This window comes from Salvelinus namaycush, chromosome 28, assembly GCF_016432855.1.
Source record: "Salvelinus namaycush isolate Seneca chromosome 28, SaNama_1.0, whole genome shotgun sequence".
NCBI classification, from domain to species: domain Eukaryota; kingdom Metazoa; phylum Chordata; class Actinopteri; order Salmoniformes; family Salmonidae; genus Salvelinus; species Salvelinus namaycush.
The window spans coordinates 1668596-1675568 of record NC_052334.1 but is presented as its reverse complement, the minus strand read 5'-3'; the positions used below and the strand labels follow the sequence as shown (position 1 = coordinate 1675568).

Here is a 6973-nt window from a genome sequence, read left to right as displayed (position 1 = left end):
TCTTTGTAAAACCTTGCACTATAATAAATTTGTTTGCTCTCTCAAAATGTCAGTAGGCATCTCTTGCCCAGGAACTGAGGATGGGCATATCATTCTTTTTACCTTTTTAAATCTGTCCATGGAAGAGTTCATACATTGGTAGAGGCTTGGAATCCAGAATGATGAGTCTATTAAAAGATATGAAGAGGCGGCAACTGTTTATTGGCACCATGTTGCTTTTTTATTGCAGATTCTTCAGTTGATACAAGAGGCTGGTTCCAGCATGTCCAGGGCCTCAGGACTGCATAGTTAAACCACAGTACACTCATTCGGTTGGTTACGAGTTGATCAATGCAGTCTTTGTGCCATCATTCCACTCCATGGTGTCACAACCTGACTGGATTCTAGTCCTATGATCAACATTGTACGTCCAAAAGTCATTTTTGGCCAGAACAAGCGGTTACAATGTGTTCCCTGTAACGTCAACAACAATCCCTGTCATTCAAGACACGTCAACGTACTAATCGCAAACATTTTCAGTATCATGGCTCTATTGAGCAATACAAATGAAAAGTTTATTATTGCATGCAATACAAAATGAATTACTTTTACTTTAAATCATGCATAATCTTTCTGTGCATTCATATATGTACCAATCCAGACCATTGCCACATTAAATTGTTTTAAAAACACAGTATTCAAGACAGGAGGATGGTATAGCAATACATGCTTTTACAGTGTTCTCCTTGAGGCATCTATTGCTTTCAGTTATTAGGAAAGCTGCATAATACACATGTATACATACGTGATGGTTTGATCGGGACGACGGTGGAATAAGGTAACGAGAGGCATTAAAATAGGCCACCTTAAAATCAATGGTTCTTACAGAACGCTACTGTATGAATCTGATGCTCTGTCCCAAATGGGACCCTATTCTGTATAAAAGTGCACTACTTTTGACCAGAACCCCCCCCCCCCCCAAAAAATGTTGAGTCCTATTTAGGGCACAAACCTGAATAGAGTTTCCCCAAGAATAGACACTTGTTTTTGCCAATCCTAAATGCAGCCTTTCAGTTTTTTCCCAAGTCAGTTACGATCAAATTCTTATTTTCAATGACGGCCTTGGAACAGTGGGTTAACTGCCTTGCTCAGGGGCAGAACGAGATTTTTACCTTGTCAACTCAGGGATTTGATCTTGTATCAGTTACAAGTCCAACGCAAGGGACAACCACTAGGCCTCCCTTTGTTTCTGTGTGGTACTTTATGTCCAGCTGAGTGGTTCTTCCTTAGAACATACTGTATTCTAAAGCAGGAGTATATTCAATACTCTTCCCTCTAAACAAAATGTTTGTTATAGCTAATAATATCCTAAAAATTCCTTTAAAAAAAAACCAGATTATAATAGATAAAAATACACAAATCATGCATAATTGTTATTGCTACTAAAAATGTCTAATCAAATACATGTTATGGCTGGCTTTTTTTACTAAATATATTCTGAACAAAAACCGTTTGCATTCCAGACTGCGGTATCACTCTCCCGGTAAATTACCGATTATTTTATTGATCAATGACTAACACACTGGACGTCAATGCTTCATGTCTGATTCTTAAGTGTTCATGTCTATAGAACACCGTTTAGAATAGATGTTATATACAATTTTTTATATTATATATTCAATATTTTCAATTCAATCTCCCAGTTAGTAGCCGAACTTGTTCCGTCTTTTTTTAGAAATCGAATTCTCTTTTTAGTAAGCAAGCATCACTAGCTACTTTTCATGCATGGCTAGTTATAATATTAGGCACCACAATCCCTCTATATATATAAAGCTAATGCATATGAAGACTACAATATTTCTTAAAAATGGAAGACGTTGGTGATTTTGTTGTTTTCAAAACAACTTGTCACTTGTTCATACAATATACATATTAGATCAACAAGACAGGTAATGAGAGAGCATATTGCACAGATCCCGGTAGGAAGGTGAATCTCAAATGTCGCAACCAAAACAGGTCATAATCAAATCAAAAAGGTTATCTGGGGCACAACACACAGTGACTGGCTCTAACTAACTACATCACCCCTGATCTGGTTCGTACCATTCATACACCCTGTTGATAAGGTTATCGAAATCATTCTGGAAAAATGGCCAGGGGGGGGGGGGGGGGGGTGAAGTATGAATTGTGTCCTGTGAATTTTGGTACAGTAAGTTTTTATGGTACGTACTTTATATGACGTGAAGTCTAAGGGAAGGCATGTTATTCATTAGCCTAGCTCTGTAGGACCGGGACTAGTGTTCTACTGTTGGCCTCTACGGCGTGTCATCGTGTAGAAAAGCGCCAACTGTCAATGAGGTAGAGAGATATTTTCATCTTTCAACTATCATGTGGCTGCTACTCTAATCTCACAGAGCCAGATGAGTGTCTCATGAATAGTTGCATAATACTTAGACACAACTCGACTCTGTGGCTGTAATGTCTGGCATGCGAGATTACAGGGGTCTACACCAGATCTTTGCTACAGTGTCTACTGAAAACTTTGTCTCCATTTGTAAAAGGTTGGGGATAAGGGCATTCAGGAAAAACAACAAACCACTGATCCCAGTACATCGAGATCTATACCTAGATAAATTGATTATAAAATGGTGAATTGCCTTGGTTCAGACAACAGATGAGTAGAAGTCAAAGTCAAATTGGGCAGTAAAGACTACACAATTCCTGTTTGACTCCTAGTTATGAAAAAAATTGGATCAAAATTCAAATATATTATCATTCTTGGCTACAAGGAGTGGTGGAGTGTAGGAATGCTGATCTAGGACCTGTCCATACAATCTGATCTAGGATCTGTCCATACAATCTGATCTAGGACCTGTCCATACAATCTGATTCATTATGATCAAAAGTCAAACTGATCCTAGATCAGCACTCCTTTGTGGATACGGGCCCTGACCTACAGTTATCGTCATTATTGGCTATAAGGAGAGGAGACAGACAGACAGCTAGGTGAGGAGACAGACAGCTAGGTGAGGAGAGAGGAGACAGACAGCTAGGTGAGGAGAGAGACAGCTAGGTGAGGAGAGAGACAGCTAGGTGAGGAGAGAGACAGCTAGGTGAGGAGAGAGACAGCTAGGTGAGGAGAGAGACAGCTAGGTGAGGAGAGAGACAGACAGCTAGGTGAGGAGAGAGACAGACAGCTAGGTGAGGAGACAGACAGATCCGGCCTGGGGCTGTATCTGTGGTAGCCAGTCTCTCCTGTAACCCACACATCCCCGGAGCGGTCCTCTCTTTAGTGAAGAGAGGTTGATATCTTGATCCATTGATGTTGACAGACTTTGATCCATCTCTGGTTTCAACAGCTGTGGAGCTTGACAGTTGGGTGATGGTGGCCTAAATCCAGACTTGTCTCACATGGGAGGCCTGTGGTCCACAGGACAGTTCCCCCACACCTGGCAGTCTGCTGGCATGGGGAGGCCTGTGGTCCACAGGACAGTTCCCCCACACCATTAGTTTGCATCTGTTTTGGGATTTGAGAAATGTGAGAATAGTGCAATGAAAAAGCACAAAGCCAGCTACATACCATTGATGGCTAGCTACGTACCATTATGATGGCTAGCTACGTACCATTATGATGGCTAGCTACGTACCATTATGATGGCTAGCTACGTACCATTATGATGGCCAGCTACGTATCATTATGATGGCCAGCTACGTATCATTATGATGGCCAGCTACGTATCATTATGATGGCTAGCTACATACCATTATGACGGCTAGCTACATACCATTATGACGGCCAGCTACATACCATTATGACGGCCAGTTACATACCATTATGACGGCCAGTTACATACCATTATGACGGCCAGCTACATACCATTATGACGGCCAGCTACATATCATTATGACGGCCAGCTACATATCATTATGACGGCCTGCTACATACCATTATGACGGCCAGCTACATACCATTATGACGGCCAGCTACATATCATTATGACGGCCAGCTACATATCATTATGACGGCCAGCTACATATCATTATGACGGCCAGCTACATATCATTATGACGGCTAGCTACATACCATTATGACGCTAGTTACATACCATTATGATGGCTAGCTACATATCATTATGATGGCCAGCTACATATCATTATGATGGCTAGCTACATATCATTATGACGCTAGTTACATACCATTATGATGGCTAGCTACATACCATTATGATGGCTAGCTACATACCATTATGATGGCTAGCTACATACCATTATGATGGCTAGCTACATACCATTATGATGGCTAGCTACATACCATTATGATGGCTAGCTACATATCATTATGATGGCTAGCTACATATCATTATGATGGCTAGCTACATATCATTATGATGGCTAGCTACATATCATTATGATGGCTAGCTACATATCATTATGATGGCTTAAAAGGACTGACCTTTGTCAAATGATGTACATGTTCAGATGTTGCACTGTCAGAGAAGCTCTTGTCTAGAAGCTGGAGAGAGACTGGATGGACAAACATAATACCCAATTTAGAAACATATAGCTAGGAAATTAGCTAGCTATTTAATTGCACAAACAACCTTTCACAAATGTCATCCAAATGATCTATTATGGAAAACAAAATGTAGAAACCCGTGACATGCCCATAGTAAAGCAGGAATACAACGGAAACCAATAATTCTTTCTACAGATGTTGAGTTGCTAGCTAGTAGCGAACTAAACTCCACGGAGAAGGTAGTTTGATGGACTTCACCAACGGAGCGGCACCGAGACCAGTCTTTGGTGGAATTTAGCTCTGACTAAATCGATTCGCCCAAGGTCAATAATTATGAAAAAAACGCCCACCTTGTACCTTTTGTTTGTCCTCTGTAGTTGCAAGCCTTTGTTTGCAGATATCCATAACCTTTTCAATACATGTTAAATCAAATACAACCACCGACTGTTTGCTCGATGCTGTTGCTTTAAAAATGTGGAGGTCAAAGATGGCGGCCGTCAGGAACTTACCACAGATTCCTCATTTTGAACATGGCTCTCCTTTGCTATTTTTTGTACGGCCATTAGCAGAGCATTCATGATCCCAATTCTAGCTTCAAGGACGCTGGCAATTTGAAAAAAAATATACTGAACAAAAATATTTTAAAAACGCAACATGTAAAGTGTTTCATGAGCTGAAATAAAAGGTCCCAGAAATGTTCCATAAGCACAAATCTGTTTACATCCCTGTTAGTGAGCATTTCTTCTTTGCCAAGATAAATCCATCCACCTGACAGGTGTGGCATATCAAGAAGCTGATTAAAAAGCATGATCATTAAAACAGGTTTTAATTTTTAATTAAACCGTGGGTTTGCACAACCAAAGAACGTCTGCAGAAACAGTCTCTGTGTGATCATTGTCCTCACCAGGGTCTTAACCTGGCTGCAGTTCGGTGTTGTAACTGACTTCAGTGGGAAAATGCTCACCTTCGATGACCACTGACACGCTGGAGAAGTGTGTTCTTCACAGATGAATCCTGGTTTCAACTGTACAGGGCAGATGGCGTGTATGGAGTCATGTGGGCGAGTGGTTTGCTGATGTCAACGTTGTGAACAGAGTGCCCCATGGTGGGGTTATGGTATGGGCAGGCCTAAGCTACAAACAACAAACACAAATGCATTTTATCGATGTCAATTTGAATACACAGAGATTCCCCTGATGAGATCCTGAGGCCCATTGTCGTGCCATTCATTCGCCGCCATCACCTCATGTTTCAGCATGATAATGCACAACCTCATGTCACAAGGATCTGTACACAATTCCTGGAAGCTGAAAATGTCCCAGTTCTTCCATGGCCTGCATACTCACCAGACATGTCACCCATTGAGCATGTTTGGGATGCTCTGGATCGACGTGTATGACTGAGTGTTCCAGTTTCCTCCATTATCCAGCAACTTCGCACAGCCATTGAAGAGGAGTGGGACAACATTCCACAGGCCACAATCAACAGCCTGATCAACTCTATGTGATGGAGATGTGTCACGCTGCATGAGGCAAATGGTGGTCACACCAGATACTGACTGGTTTTCTGATCCACACCCCTACCCTTTTTTAAAGGTATCTGTGACCTACAAGATGCATATCTGTATTACCAGTCATGTGAAATCCATATATTAGGGCCCAATTAATTAATTTCAATTGACTGATTTCCAAATATATGAACTGTAACTTTGTAAAAAATCTTCTAAATTGTTGCGTTTGGAATTTTTTTTGATCAGTGTAAATTGTGCCGATTCATTTGCACTTTGAAAAATGTCACGCACCATAGTTTAGAGTCAGTGGATAGCCCTAAAACAATAACGTCATATGAACTGACATCTTTCTGCACGTAGGTCAATCGGTGGTGATGATATGGTATTTCATTAGCGTTTATTGGGGGGAAGAAAGATGGGATTTCAGCCAACAAAATAAAGCACACAATTACAGAGGTCAAACATAGGTACAAGGTGGCCGGTTCATACGGTAATTTACATTAAAAAAAACATTTTTTTTTTTTTTTAAGTATTGACCTTGGACGAATCGATGTAGTCGGAGATTAACTTCACCAGACGGCTTTGTGAAATTATCAGAAACTTACTTCACAATTGAGTAGAGTTTAGTTAGCCGCGGCATAGCTAGCAGCGGTACAAGTAACAGCTAAACAAAGGACTGAGTGCCCATCTCGCAAACACTGATCATCCAACCACCTATAGCTACGTTTAAATACTACATTAAAGTACTCACTGAAAGACATCCGAGCCGCCACAAATCATCAGTAAATGCTAATGTCCCGGGTGTCGTCCGCCGGTCGTTGTACGGGTCCCGTGGAATTTTTTGCAAGCACCACGGTCTCCTCCGTTTTACGCCATTTTTGTTTTACTCTTGCATCGTCAGAGATAATGTTGAGGAGATGGTAAACTCCACTGGGATCGTGTCCTGTTGCGGCAATGGGCCGCGCGGT

The 6973-nt window shown here is 41.2% G+C and overlaps 1 long non-coding RNA gene across 1 annotated transcript; it reads right to left on the bottom strand.

The window, feature by feature from the left end:
* Positions 1-3102: 3102 nt before the first annotated feature.
* On the bottom strand, positions 3103-6973 carry LOC120023639. The gene is made up of 3 exons (XR_005472723.1): positions 6757-6973; positions 4433-4503; positions 3103-3496 (listed from the first exon to the last, which is right to left on the bottom strand). It is a non-coding gene; the product is annotated as an uncharacterized LOC120023639 (long non-coding RNA).